General features: G+C 55.1%; 1 protein-coding gene across 1 annotated transcript in view; it reads right to left on the reverse strand.

The window, feature by feature from the left end:
• Positions 1-12068, reverse strand: part of PLCZ1 (phospholipase C zeta 1) — a 253049-nt gene that overhangs the window by 55348 nt on the left and 185633 nt on the right. The window lies entirely within an intron of this gene.

Genomic DNA, 12068 nt, shown 5'->3' on the forward strand with positions numbered 1-12068 from the left:
AAACCTCAGGGAACGTTCTCATGCTTTGGGGCAGATTCAATTGGCTGCGAGGTTTAGCAAGGTAAAAAACCTTGCACCCCTCGTGCCCAATTTTATAATACCACGGGTATGCCCGCTCCCGATACTCGCGGTATCCAATTAAAGAAAAAAATGGTCGTGCCACCTAAAAAAAAATATTCTGCACTTACCTACCCGGGGGATTCGGGTGGTCTCCGCGGCTCCCGGTGGCCTCCCCTCTAACTCCTCACTGGAGAGGGGGGCTGCTGGGAGGCTTCCAGGGCTGGTGGGAGATGTAGTTCTCCCAGCGCCCATTCAGGGGGCACACACACACCGGGGGTCACACACACACTCACTCATACACACACTAACATACTCACCCTGCAGCAGAGGACCCGGCTTCTGGCGCTGGATACAGAAAATACAGAAGACAGCGCTGCAGAAGGTGAGTAATTAAGGAATAATTAAGCCAATTGGAAACTTCCAATTGCTTAATTAGTCCTCAAGGGGGGTGCCGCTGGGGCCCCAGAGCAAGTGCCACTGACTTTCCCAAAAAGTAACGAATTTGGGAAAAATCACACTTGCTCTGGAGGTGCGTGGAAAAAAAAAACCTCCCGGGGCTCCAAATTGTAAAACACGCACCGAATAGAATAGCATAAATCCCGCAACTGCAGGAAAAACCTCACAGGTGCGGGATTTTTGCCATTCACGCACCCAATTCAATATGCCCCTTATATTATGTTATACACCTGTGATGCTGAGGTGTTATTGTAATGGGACATCAGGTACAGATGTGCCCAGCTAGTTTGTTGCTCCATACGCTATGACGCACGCCACACACCACGCCAAGAGTCGCGCCACACAGAAAGTTTAGTAATGTAGCGTAGTGTTGTAAAAAAGTCATTACGTGTAATACAACCTTTTGCCCACCAGGTGTCACTTTTCCTAGACTACACGGCGCATGCGTCTGATATCCAATGTATGTTCTGTATCACCGCCCGATGACTGGATGACAGAAGCTGTGATTTGGTACACTATACAGTATTACAGCGTTTTCCACATGGAATCAGGAATGTATAATAAAGCGGTAGAAGAATGTCTAATAAAGTTTGAAATCATTAAGCTCTGTATTACACACTGACTGTGCGGTTTAAGTTGCACACTTGTTCCAATGTAAATACTGTCAGCACTTTCCCAGACTTTGTAGTGATTTCATCACTTTAGGAACTACAGTACTGTAGTAATGGGATGAGGCGTGTGGCCTAGCGGTCTAATGCCTAGTCTCACTGCTTCTCCCATCTTCTTGTCCCATGGGTTCGAGACCTTGAAAATATAGGTTTGTTTTTTTTTAAATCTTCACTCATTCAGTATTCAATACATGTAGAGCACATGCCCAGTGGAGCCAAGCCATACAGTACACCATGTAGCGCTACAGTATGCCAGCCATGGCATATGGAAGATCACAGCACTGCGCATGCCCAGTGCTTCGGGAGTCAAAAGCAGCGAAAGTGGGATGTCTGTATTACAGTACATACATTAGAGTGCAAACTTGAGTCAATGTCGGCGCTGTCCCAGATTTGGACACTATAGTGATATCTCATGACCAGTAACTGGTAGTGGGCTCTGTTTGAGAGGTCTCTGCATTACAAACTGACTGTGCGTTTAAAGCACAAACTTGCATCAATGTCTGCACGGTTGGCCCTGTGGTGGCGGTCAGCCAGCTCCGAGGGGTTACAAATTGGATCTCTGGCGCATGCCCAGTGGAGGGGTTGCAATGGGTTTTCTGGCGCATGCCCAGTAGAGCCAAGCCATACAGTACGCCATGTAGCGCTACAGTATGCCAGCCATGGCACATGGAAGCTCACAGCACTGCGCATGCCCAGTGGTTCGGGAGTCAAACACAGCGAAAGTGGGATGTCTGTATTACAGTACATACATTAGAGCGCAAACTTGAGTCAATGTCGGCGCTGTCCCAGACTAGGACATTATAGTGATTTCTCATGACCAGTGTGTCATTATCCTGTAACCCCTTGTGTCCGTGTGTCATTATCCTGTAACCCCTTGTGTCCGTGTGTCATTGTCCTGTCATCCCCAGTGTCAGCGTGTCATTGTCCTGTCATCCCCAGTGTCAGCGTGTCATTGTCCTGTATCACCCAGTGTCAGTGTGTCATTGTTCTGTCACCCCCAGTGTCAGTGTGTCATTGTCCTGTAACCCTAAGTGTCCGTGTGTCATTGTCTTGTGACCCCCAGTGTTAGTGTGTCATTGTCCTGTCACCCCCAGTGTCAGTGTGTCATTATCCTGTCACCCCCAGTGTCAGTGTGTCATTTTCCTGTGACCCCCCCAGCATCAGTGTGTCATTGTTCTGGGACCCCCAGTGTCAGTGTGTCATTGTTCTGGGACCCCCAGTGTCAGTGTGTCATTGTTCTGGGACCCCCAGTGTCAGTGTGTCATTGTCCTGTGACCCCCCAGTGTCAGTGTGTCATTGTCCTGTGACCCCCCAGTGTCAGTGTGTCATTGTCCTGTGACCCCCCAGTGTCAGTGTGTCATTGTCCTGTGACCCCCCAGTGTCAGTGTGTCATTGTCCTGTGACCCCCCAGTGTCAGTGTGTCATTGTCCTGTGACCCCCCAGTGTCAGTGTGTCATTTTCCTGTGACCCCCCCAGCGTCAGTGTGTCATTGTCCTGGGACCCCCAGTGTCAGTGTGTCATTGTCCTGTCACCCCCAGTGTCAGTGTATCATTGTCCTGTCACCCCCAGTGTCAGTGTATCATTGTCCTGTGACCCCCCAGTGTCAGGGTATCATTGTCCTGTGACCCCCCAGTGTCAGGGTATCATTGTCCTGTGACCCCCCAGTGTCAGTGTGTCATTGTCCTGTGACCCCCCAGTGTCAGTGTGTCATTGTTCTGGGACCCCCAGTGTCAGTGTGTCATTGTTCTGGGACCCCCAGTGTCAGTGTGTCATTGTCCTGTGACCCCCCAGTGTCAGTGTGTCATTGTCCTGTGACCCCCCAGTGTCAGTGTGTCATTGTCCTGTGACCCCCCAGTGTCAGTGTGTCATTGTCCTGTGACCCCCCAGTGTCAGTGTGTCATTGTCCTGTGACCCCCCAGTGTCAGTGTGTCATTGTCCTGTGACCCCCCAGTGTCAGTGTGTCATTGTCCTGTGACCCCCCAGTGTCAGTGTGTCATTGTCCTGTGACCCCCCAGTGTCAGTGTGTCATTTTCCTGTGACCCCCCCAGCGTCAGTGTGTCATTGTCCTGGGACCCCCAGTGTCAGTGTGTCATTGTCCTGTCACCCCCAGTGTCAGTGTATCATTGTCCTGTCACCCCCAGTGTCAGTGTATCATTGTCCTGTGACCCCCCAGTGTCAGGGTATCATTGTCCTGTGACCCCCCAGTGTCAGGGTATCATTGTCCTGTGACCCCCCAGTGTCAGTGTGTCATTGTCCTGTGACCCCCCAGTGTCAGTGTGTCATTGTTCTGGGACCCCCAGTGTCAGTGTGTCATTGTTCTGGGACCCCCAGTGTCAGTGTGTCATTGTCCTGTCACCCCCAGTGTCAGTGTGTCATTGTCCTGTGACCCCCCAGTGTCAGTGTGTCATTGTCCTGTGACCCCCAATGTGAGTATATATTACTGTGCAGACTTAAACTATTGTAATTTGTGACATTTCAAATTATTTATTCAAATAGCTGCAAAAACATTTAAACTTAGTTACCCCTCACCCCAATCCCTGAATTTCTATTATTGTCACATTTATATAGTGCCAATGGTATGTAGTCATGGGGGTGGCACAGTGGCGTCGCTAGGGTGGGGACATGACACACTGGGCGGGAGATACTAAGCATAGCAGCCCCCATCCGGTATATATTGTAGTTGGTTACCACGGTATGTGCCTAGAATATCACAAAGGACACCTCTCCCATGCTAGGATTAACTGGCTGCTAGGCTGAGTGTCATCACCCGTAGTAATGCCACAGGGTCCACAGTAACTATGTCGACATTACTAATTAATAATTTTGACACCACAATCAGAGGGGAGGGTTTGGGAGTAGGGTCAGGGAGTAGGGGGTAGGGTTAGGGAGTAGGGTTAGAGGGTAGGGTTAGGGAGTAGGGGGAAGAGTAGGGAGTAGGGGGTGGAGAAGGAGGTAGGGTTAGGGAGTAAACGGTAGGGTCAGGGAGTAGGGGGTAGAGAGTAGGAGGTACTGTTAGGGAGTACGGTTAAGGGTTAGGGAGTAGGGGGTAGGGTTAGAGGGTAGGGGGAAGAGTAGGGAGTAGGGGTTGGAGAAGGAGGTAGGGTTAGGGAGTAAACGGTAGGGTCAGGGAGTAGGGGGTAGAGAGTAGGGAGTAGGGATGAGTAGGAGGCAGGGTTAGGGAGTAGGAGGCAGGGTTAGGGAGAAGGGTAGGGTTAGGGAGTGGGGTGGAGTAGGGAGTAGGGGGTGGAGTAGGGGGTAAGGTTAGAGGGTAGGGTTAGGGAGTAGGGGGTAGGGTTAGAGGGTAGGAGGTAGGGTTAGGGAGTAGGGTCAGGGAGTAGGGTTAAGTGGTTAGGGAGTGGAGTAGGAGGTAGGGATAGGGAGTGGGGTTAGGGAGTAGGGTTAGGGAGTAGGGTTAGGGAGTAGAGTAGGGGGTAGGGTTAGAGGGTAGGGTTAGGGAGTAGGGGGTGGAGTTAGAGGGTAGGGTTAGGGAGTAGGGTTAAGTGGTTGGGGAGCAGGGAGTGGAGTAGGAGGTAGGGTCAGGGAGTAGAAGGTAGGGGGTAGGGTTAGGGAGTAGGGTGGGAGGGGTGGTGGGAGTAGTGTTAAGGGGTACGGTCAGGGAGTAGAAGGTAGGGTTAGGGAGTAGGATTAGGGAGTAGGGGGTGGAGTAGGAGGTAGGGTTAGGGAGTAGAAGGTAGGGGGTAGGGTTAGGGAGTAGGGGGTGGAGTAGGAGGTAGGGTTAGGGAGTAGACGGTAGGGTCAGGGAGTAGGGGGTGGAGTAGACGATAGGGTTAGGGAGTAGAGTAGGAGGTAGGGTTAGGGAGTAGATGGTAGGGTTAGGGGGTAGGGGGTGGAGTAGGAGGTAGGGTTAGGGAGTAGGGGGTGGAGTAGACGGTAGGGTTAGGGAGTAGGGGGTGGAGTAGACGGTAGGGTTAGGGAGTAGGGGCTGGAGTAGACGGTAGGGTTAGGGAGTAGGAGGTAGGGTTAGGGAGTAGGAGGTAGGGTTAGGGAGTAGGAGGTAGGGTCAGGGAGTAGGAGGTAGGGTCAGGGAGTAGGAGGTAGGGTCAGGGAGTAGGAGGTAGGGTCAGGGAGTAGGAGGTAGGGTCAGGGAGTAGGGGGTGGAGTAGGAGGTAGGGTTAGGGAGTAGAAGGTAGGGGGTACGGTTAGGCAGTAGGGCAGTGTTGGCTAACCTTGACACTCCAGCTGTTATGGAACTACATAACCCAGCATGCACTGCTACAGTTTTGCTATTAGGGCATGCTAAAACTGTGGCAGGGCATGCTGGGATATATAGTTCCACAACAGCTGGAGTGTCAAGGTTAGCCAACACTGGAGTAGGGGGTAGGGAGTAGAAGGTATGGTTACGGAGTAGGGGGTAGGGAGTAAAAGGCAGGGTTAGGGAGTAGGGGGTAGGATTAGGGAGTAGTGGGTGGAGAAGGAGGTAGGGTTAGGGAGTAGACGGTAGGGTCAGGGAGTAGGGGGTAGAGAGTAGACGGTAGGGTCAGGGAGTAGGGGGTAGAGAGTAGACTGTAGGGTCAGGGAGTAGGGGGTAGAGCGTAGGAGGTAGGGAGTAGAAGGTAGGGAGTAGGAGGTAGGGAGAAGAAGGTAGGGGGTAGGAGGTAGGGAGTAGGGTCAGGGACTAGGGGGTGCAGTAGTAGGTAGGGTTAGGGAGTAGACGGTAGGGTCAGAGAGTAGGGGGTAGAGAGTAGGAGGTAGGGTTAGGGAGTAGGAGGTAGGGAGTAGGAGGTAGGGAGTAGGGGGTAGGGTTAGGGGGTAGGGTTAGGGGGTAGGGTTAGGGGGTAGGGAGTAGGAGGTAGGGTTAGGGAGTAGGGGGTGGAGTAGGAGGTAGGGTTAGGGAGTAGACGGTAGGGTCAGGGAGTAGGGGGTAGAGAGTAGGGAGTAGGGTTAGAGAGTAGGGAGTAGGGTTTGGGAGTAGGGGGTAGGGTTAGGGAGTAGGGTTAGGGAGTAGGATTAGGGAGTAGGGGGTGGAGTAGGAGGTAGGGTTAGGGAGTAGACGGTAGGGTCAGGGAGTAGAGAGTAGGAGGTAGGGTTAGGGAGTAGAGGTAGGGAGAAGGGTCAGGGAGTATGGTCAGGGAGTAGGAGGTAGGGAGTAGGGTCAGGGAGTAGGAGGTAGGGAGTAGGGTTAGGGAGTAGGAGGTAGGGAGTAGGGGGTGCAGTAGTAGATAGGGTTAGGCGGTAGGGTCAGGGAGTAGGGGGTAGAGAGTAGGAGGTATGGTTAGGGGGTAGGGAGTAGGAGGTAGGATTAGGGAGTAGACGGTAGGGTCAGGGAGTAGGGAGTAGACGGTAGGGTCAGGGAGTGGGGTTAGGTAGTAGGAGGTAGGGAGTAGGGTTAAGGAGTAGGGTCAGGGAGTAGGAGGTAGGGAGTAGGGTTAGGGAGGAGGAGGTAGGGAGTAGGGTCAGGGAGTAGACGGTAGGGTCAGGGAGTAGGGGGTGGAGTAGACGGTAGGGTTAGGGAGTAGGGGGTAGGATTAGGGAGTAGGGTTAGGGAGTAGGGTTAGGGAGTAGGGGGTAGGATTAGGGAGTAGGGGGTGGAGTAGGAGGTAGGGTTAGGGAGTAGACGGTAGGGTCAGGGAGTAGAGAGTAGGAGGTAGGGTTAGGGAGTAGAGGTAGGGAGTAGAGTCAGGGAGTAGGAGGAGGTAGGGAGTAGGAGGTAGGGAGTAGGGGGTGCAGTAGTAGGTAGGGTTAGGGAGTAGACGGTAGGGTCAGGGAGTAGGGGGTAGAGAGTAGGAGGTAGGGTTAGGGAGTAGAGGGTGGAGTAGGAGGTAGGATTAGGGAGTAGATGGTAGGGTCAGGGAGTAGACGGTAGGGTCAGGGAGTAGGGTTAGGGAGTAGGAGGTAGGGAGTAGGAGGTAGGGAGTAGGGTCAGGGAGTAGGAGGTAGGGAGTAGGGTTAGGGAGGAGGAGGTAGGGAGTAGGGTCAGGGAGTAGGGGGTGGAGTAGGAGGTAAGGAGTAGACGGTAGGGTCAGGGAGTAGGGGGTGGAGTAGACGGTAGGGTCAGGGAGTAGGGGATGGAGTAGACGGTATGGTTAGGGAGTAGACGGTAGGGTCAGGGAGTAGGGGGCGGAGTAGGGGGTGGAGTAGGAGGTAGGGTTAGGGAGTAGACGGTAGGGTCAGGGAGTAGGGAGTAGAGAGTAGGAGGTAGGGTTAGGGAGTAGGGTAAGGGGGTAGGGAGTAGGGTTAGGGAGTAGGGGGTAGGGTTAGGGAGTAGGGGGTAGGGTTAGGGAGTAGGGGGTAGGATTAGGGAGTAGGGGGTGGAGTAGGAGGTAGGGTTAGGGAGTAGACGGTAGGGTCAGGGAGTAGAGAGTAGGAGGTAGAGGTAGGGAGAAGGGTCAGGGAGTAGGAGGTAGGGAGTAGGAGGTAGGGAGTAGGAGGTAGGGAGTAGGAGGTAGGGAGTAGGGTTAGGGAGTAGGGTTAGGGAGTAGGGTTAGGGAGTAGGGGGTGCAGTAGTAGGTAGGGTTAGGGAGTAGACGGTAGGGTCAGGGAGTAGGGTTAGGGAGTAGGGTAAGGGGGTAGGGAGTAGGGTTAGGGAGTAGGGGGTAGGGTTAGGGGGTAGGATTAGGGAGTAGGGGGTGGAGTAGGAGGTAGGGTTAGGGTGTAGACGGTAGGGTCAGGGAGTAGAGAGTAGGAGGTAGGGTTAGGGAGTAGAGGTAGGGAGTAGGGTCAGGGAGGGAGGAGGTAGGGAGTAGGGTTAGGGAGGAGGTAGGGAGTAGGGTCAGGGAGTAGGAGGTAGGGAGTAGGGTTAGGGAGTAGGAGGTAGGGAGTAGGGGGTGCAGTAGTAGGTAGGGTTAGGGAGTAGACGGTAGGGTCAGGGATTAGGAGGTAGGGAGTAGACGGTAGGGTCAGGGAGTAGGGGGTGGAGTAGACGGTAGGGTTAGGGAGTAGGGGGTGGAGTAGGAGGTAGGGTCAGGGAGTAGACGGTAGGGTCAGGGAGTAGACGGTAGGGTCAGGGAGTAGGGGGTGGAGTAGGAGGCAGGGTCAGGTAGTAGGGGGTGGAGTAGGAGGTAGGGTTAGGGAGTAGGGGGTGGAGTAGGAGGTAGGGTTAGGGAGTAGGGGGTGGAGTAGGAGGTAGTGGTAGGGGGTGGAGTAGACGGTAGGGTCAGTGAGTAGGGGGTAGAGAGTAGGAGGTAGGGTTAGGGGGTAGGGTTAGGGAGTAGGAGGTAGGGAGTAGGGTCAGGGGGTGGAGTAGGAGGCTGGGTCAGGTAGTAGGGGGTGGAGTAGGAGGTAGGGTCAGGTAGTAGGGGGTGGAGTACGAGGTAGGGTTAGGGAGTAGTGGGTGGAGTAGGAGGTAGGGGTAGGGGGTGGAGTAGACGGTAGGGTCAGGGAGTAGGGGGTAGAGAGTAGGAGGTAGGGTCAGGGAGTAGGGTTAGGGAGGAGGTAGGGAGTAGGGTCAGGGAGTAGGAGGTAGGGAGTAGGGTCAGGGAGTAGGAGGTAGGGAGGAGGGTCAGGGAGTAGGAGGTAGGGAGGAGGGTCAGGGAGTAGGAGGTAGGGAGGAGGGTCAGGGAGTAGGAGGTAGGGAGGAGGGTCAGGGAGTAGGAGGTAGGGAGGAGGTAGGGAGTAGGGTCAGGGAGTAGGAGGTAGGGAGTAGGGTCAGGGGTGGAGTAGGGGGTGGAGTTAGGGAGTAGGGTCAGGGAGAAGGGGTTAGGGAGTAGGAGGTAGGGAGTAGGGTCAGGGAGAAGGGTTAGGGAGTAGGAGGTAGGGAGTAGGGTCAGGGAGAAGGGGGTAGGGTTAGGGAGAAGGGGGTAGGGTTAGGGAGAAGGGGGTAGGGAATAGGGTCAGTGAGTAGGGTTAGGGAGGAGGGTCAGTGAGGAGGTAGGGAGTAGGGTCAGGGAGTAGGAGGTAGGGAGTAGGGTCAGGGAGTAGGAGGTAGGGAGGAGGGTCAGGGAGTAGGAGGTAGGGAGTAGGGGGTAGAGAGTAGGGTCAGGGGGTGGAGTAGGGGGTAGGGTCAGGGAGTAGGAGGTAGGGAGTAGGGTTAAGTGGTTGGGGAGTAGGAGGTAGGGTTAGGGAGTAGGGGGTGGAGTAGGGGTTAGGGAGTAGAAGGTAGGGGGTAGGGTTAGGGAGTAGGATTAGGGAGTAGGGGGTAGAGAGTAGGAGGTAGGGTTAGGGAGTAGGGTTAAGAGAGTAGGGTTAGGGAGTAGGGGGTAGGGTTAGGGGGTGGAGTAGACAGTAGGGTTAGGGGGTAGGGGGTGGAGTAGGAGGTAGGGTTAGGGAGTAAACGGTAGGGTTAGGCAGTACTACATAACCCAGCATGCACTGCTACAGTTTTGCTATTAGGGCATGCTAGGATATATAGTTCCACAACAGCTGGAGTGTCAAGGTTAGCCAACACTGGAGTAGGGGAAAGGGAGTAGAAGGTAGGGTTAGGGAGTAGGAGGTAGGGTTAGGGAGTAGGGTTAAGGGAGTAGGGTTAGGGAGTAGGGGGTAGGGTTAGGGGGTGGAGTAGACGGTAGGGTTAGGGGGTAGGGGGTGGAGTAGGAGGTAGGGTTAGGGAGTAAACGGTAGGGTTAGGCAGTACTACATAACCCAGCATGCACTGCTACAGTTTTGCTATTAGGGCATGCTAGGATATATAGTTCCACAACAGCTGGAGTGTCAAGGTTAGCCAACACTGGAGTAGGGGAAAGGGAGTAGAAGGTAGGGTTAGGGAGTAGGAGGTAGGGTTAGGGAGTAGGATTAGGGGGTAGGGGGTTAGGGAGTAGGGGGTAGGATTAGGGAGTAGGGGGTGGAGTAGGAGGTAGGGTTAGGGAGTAGGAGGTGGAGTAGGAGGTAGGGTTAGGGAGTAGGGGGTAGGGTCAGGGAGTAGGGGGTAGAGAGTAGGAGGTAGGGTCAGGGAGTAGGGGGTAGAGAGTAGACGGTAGGGTCAGGGAGTGGGGGGTAGAGAGTAGACGGTAGGGTCAGGGAGTAGGGGGTAGAGAGTAGACGTTAGGGTCAGGAAGTAGGGGGTAGAGAGTAGACGGTAGGGTCAGGGAGTAGGGGGTAGAGAGTAGACGGTAGGGTCAGGGAGTAGGGGGTAGAGAGTAGACGGTAGGGTCAGCGAGTAGGGTAAGCGAGTAGGAGGTCCAGGGAGTAGGGTCAGGGAGTAGGAGGTAGGGTTAGGGAGTAGACGGTAGGTTTAGGGAGTAGGGGGTAGTGAGTAGGGTCAGGGAGTGCAGTAGTAGGTAGGGTCAGGGAGTAGGAGGGAGTAGGGTTAGGGGGGAGGTAGGGAGTAGGGTCAGGGAGCAGGAGGTAGGGAGTAGGGTTAAGGAGTAGGGTCAGGGAGTAGGAGGTAGGGAGTAGGGTCAGGGAGTAGGAGGTAGGGAGTAGGGTTAGGGAGGAGGTAGGGAGTAGGGTCAGGGAGTAGATGGTAGGGAGTAGAGTCAGGGAGTAGGAGGTAGGGAGTAGGGTCAGGGAGTAGGAGGTAGGGAGTAGACGGTAGTGAGTAGGAGGTAGGGTTAGGGAGTAGGGGGTGGAGTAGGAGGTAGGGTTAGGGAGTAGGGTTAGGGGGTAGGGTTAGGGAGAAGGGAGTAGGGTCAGGGAGTAGGAGGTAGGGAGGAGGTAGGTAGGAGGTAGGGAGGAGGGTCAGGGAGTAGGAGGTAGGGAGTAGGAGGTAGGGTCAGGGAGTAGGAGGTAGGGGAGTAGGGGGTAGAGAGTAGGAGGTAGGGTTAGGGAGTAGGGGGTAGGGTTAGGGAGTGGAGTAGGAGGTAGGGTTAGGGAGTAGGGTTAGGGAGTAGGAGGTAGGGATTAGCGTCAGGGAGTAGGAAGTAAGGAGTAGGGTCAGGGAGTAGGGGGTGCAGTAGCCAGTAGTGTTACAGAGTAAACGTAGGGTCAGGGAGTAGGGGGTAGAGAGTAGGAGGTAGGGTTAGGGAGTAGGAGGTAGAGAGTAGGGTCAGGGAGTAGGGGGTAGGGTCAGGGAGTAGGGTTAGGGAGTAGGGTCAGGGAGGAGGTAGGGAGTAGGGTCAGGGAGGAGGTAGGGAGTAGGGCCAGGGAGGAGGTAGGGAGTAGGGTCAGGGAGGAGGTAGGGAGTAGGGTCAGGGAGTAGGGGGTAGGGTTAGGGAGTAGGGTCAGGGAGGAGGTAGGGAGTAGGGCCAGGGAGGAGGTAGGGAGTAGGGTCAGGGAGTAGGAGGTAGGGAGTAGGGTCAGGGAGTAGGAGGTAGGGAGTAGGGTCAGGGAGTAGGAGGTAGGGAGTAGGGTCAGGGAGTAGGGTCAGGGAGTAGGGTCAGGGAGTAGGGTCAGGGAGTAGGGTCAGGGAGTAGGGTTAGGGAGTAGGGTCAGGGAGGAGGTAGGGAGTAGGGTCAGGGAGGAGGTAGGGAGTAGGGCCAGGGAGGAGGTAGGGAGTAGGGTCAGGGAGGAGGTAGGGAGTAGGGTCAGGGAGGAGGTAGGGAGTAGGGTCAGGGAGTAGGGGGTAGGGTCAGGGAGTAGGGTTAGGGAGTAGGGTCAGGGAGGAGGTAGGGAGTAGGGCCAGGGAGGAGGTAGGGAGTAGGGTCAGGGAGTAGGAGGTAGGGAGTAGGGTCAGGGAGTAGGAGGTAGGGAGTAGGGTCAGGGAGTAGGAGGTAGGGAGTAGGGTCAGGGAGTAGGGTCAGGGAGTAGGGTCAGGGAGTAGGGTCAGGGAGTAGGGTCAGGGAGTAGGGTCAGGGAGTAGGGTCAGGGAGTAGGAGGTAGGGAGTAGGAGGTAGGGAGTAGGAGGTAGGGAGTAGGAGGTAGGGAGTAGGGTCAGGGAGTAGGGTCAGGGAGTAGGGGGTGCAGTAGCCGGTAGTGTTACAGAGTAAACGTAGGGTCAGGGAGTAGGGGGTAGGGTCAGGGAGTAGGGTTAGGGAGTAGGGTCAGGGAGGAGGTAGGGAGTAGGGCCAGGGAGGAGGTAGGGAGTAGGGCCAGGGAGGAGGTAGGGTCAGG

The sequence above is a fragment of the Taudactylus pleione genome, unplaced genomic scaffold (genome assembly GCF_031769625.1).
Source record: "Taudactylus pleione unplaced genomic scaffold, aTauple2 ptg000751l, whole genome shotgun sequence".
NCBI classification, from domain to species: domain Eukaryota; kingdom Metazoa; phylum Chordata; class Amphibia; order Anura; family Myobatrachidae; genus Taudactylus; species Taudactylus pleione.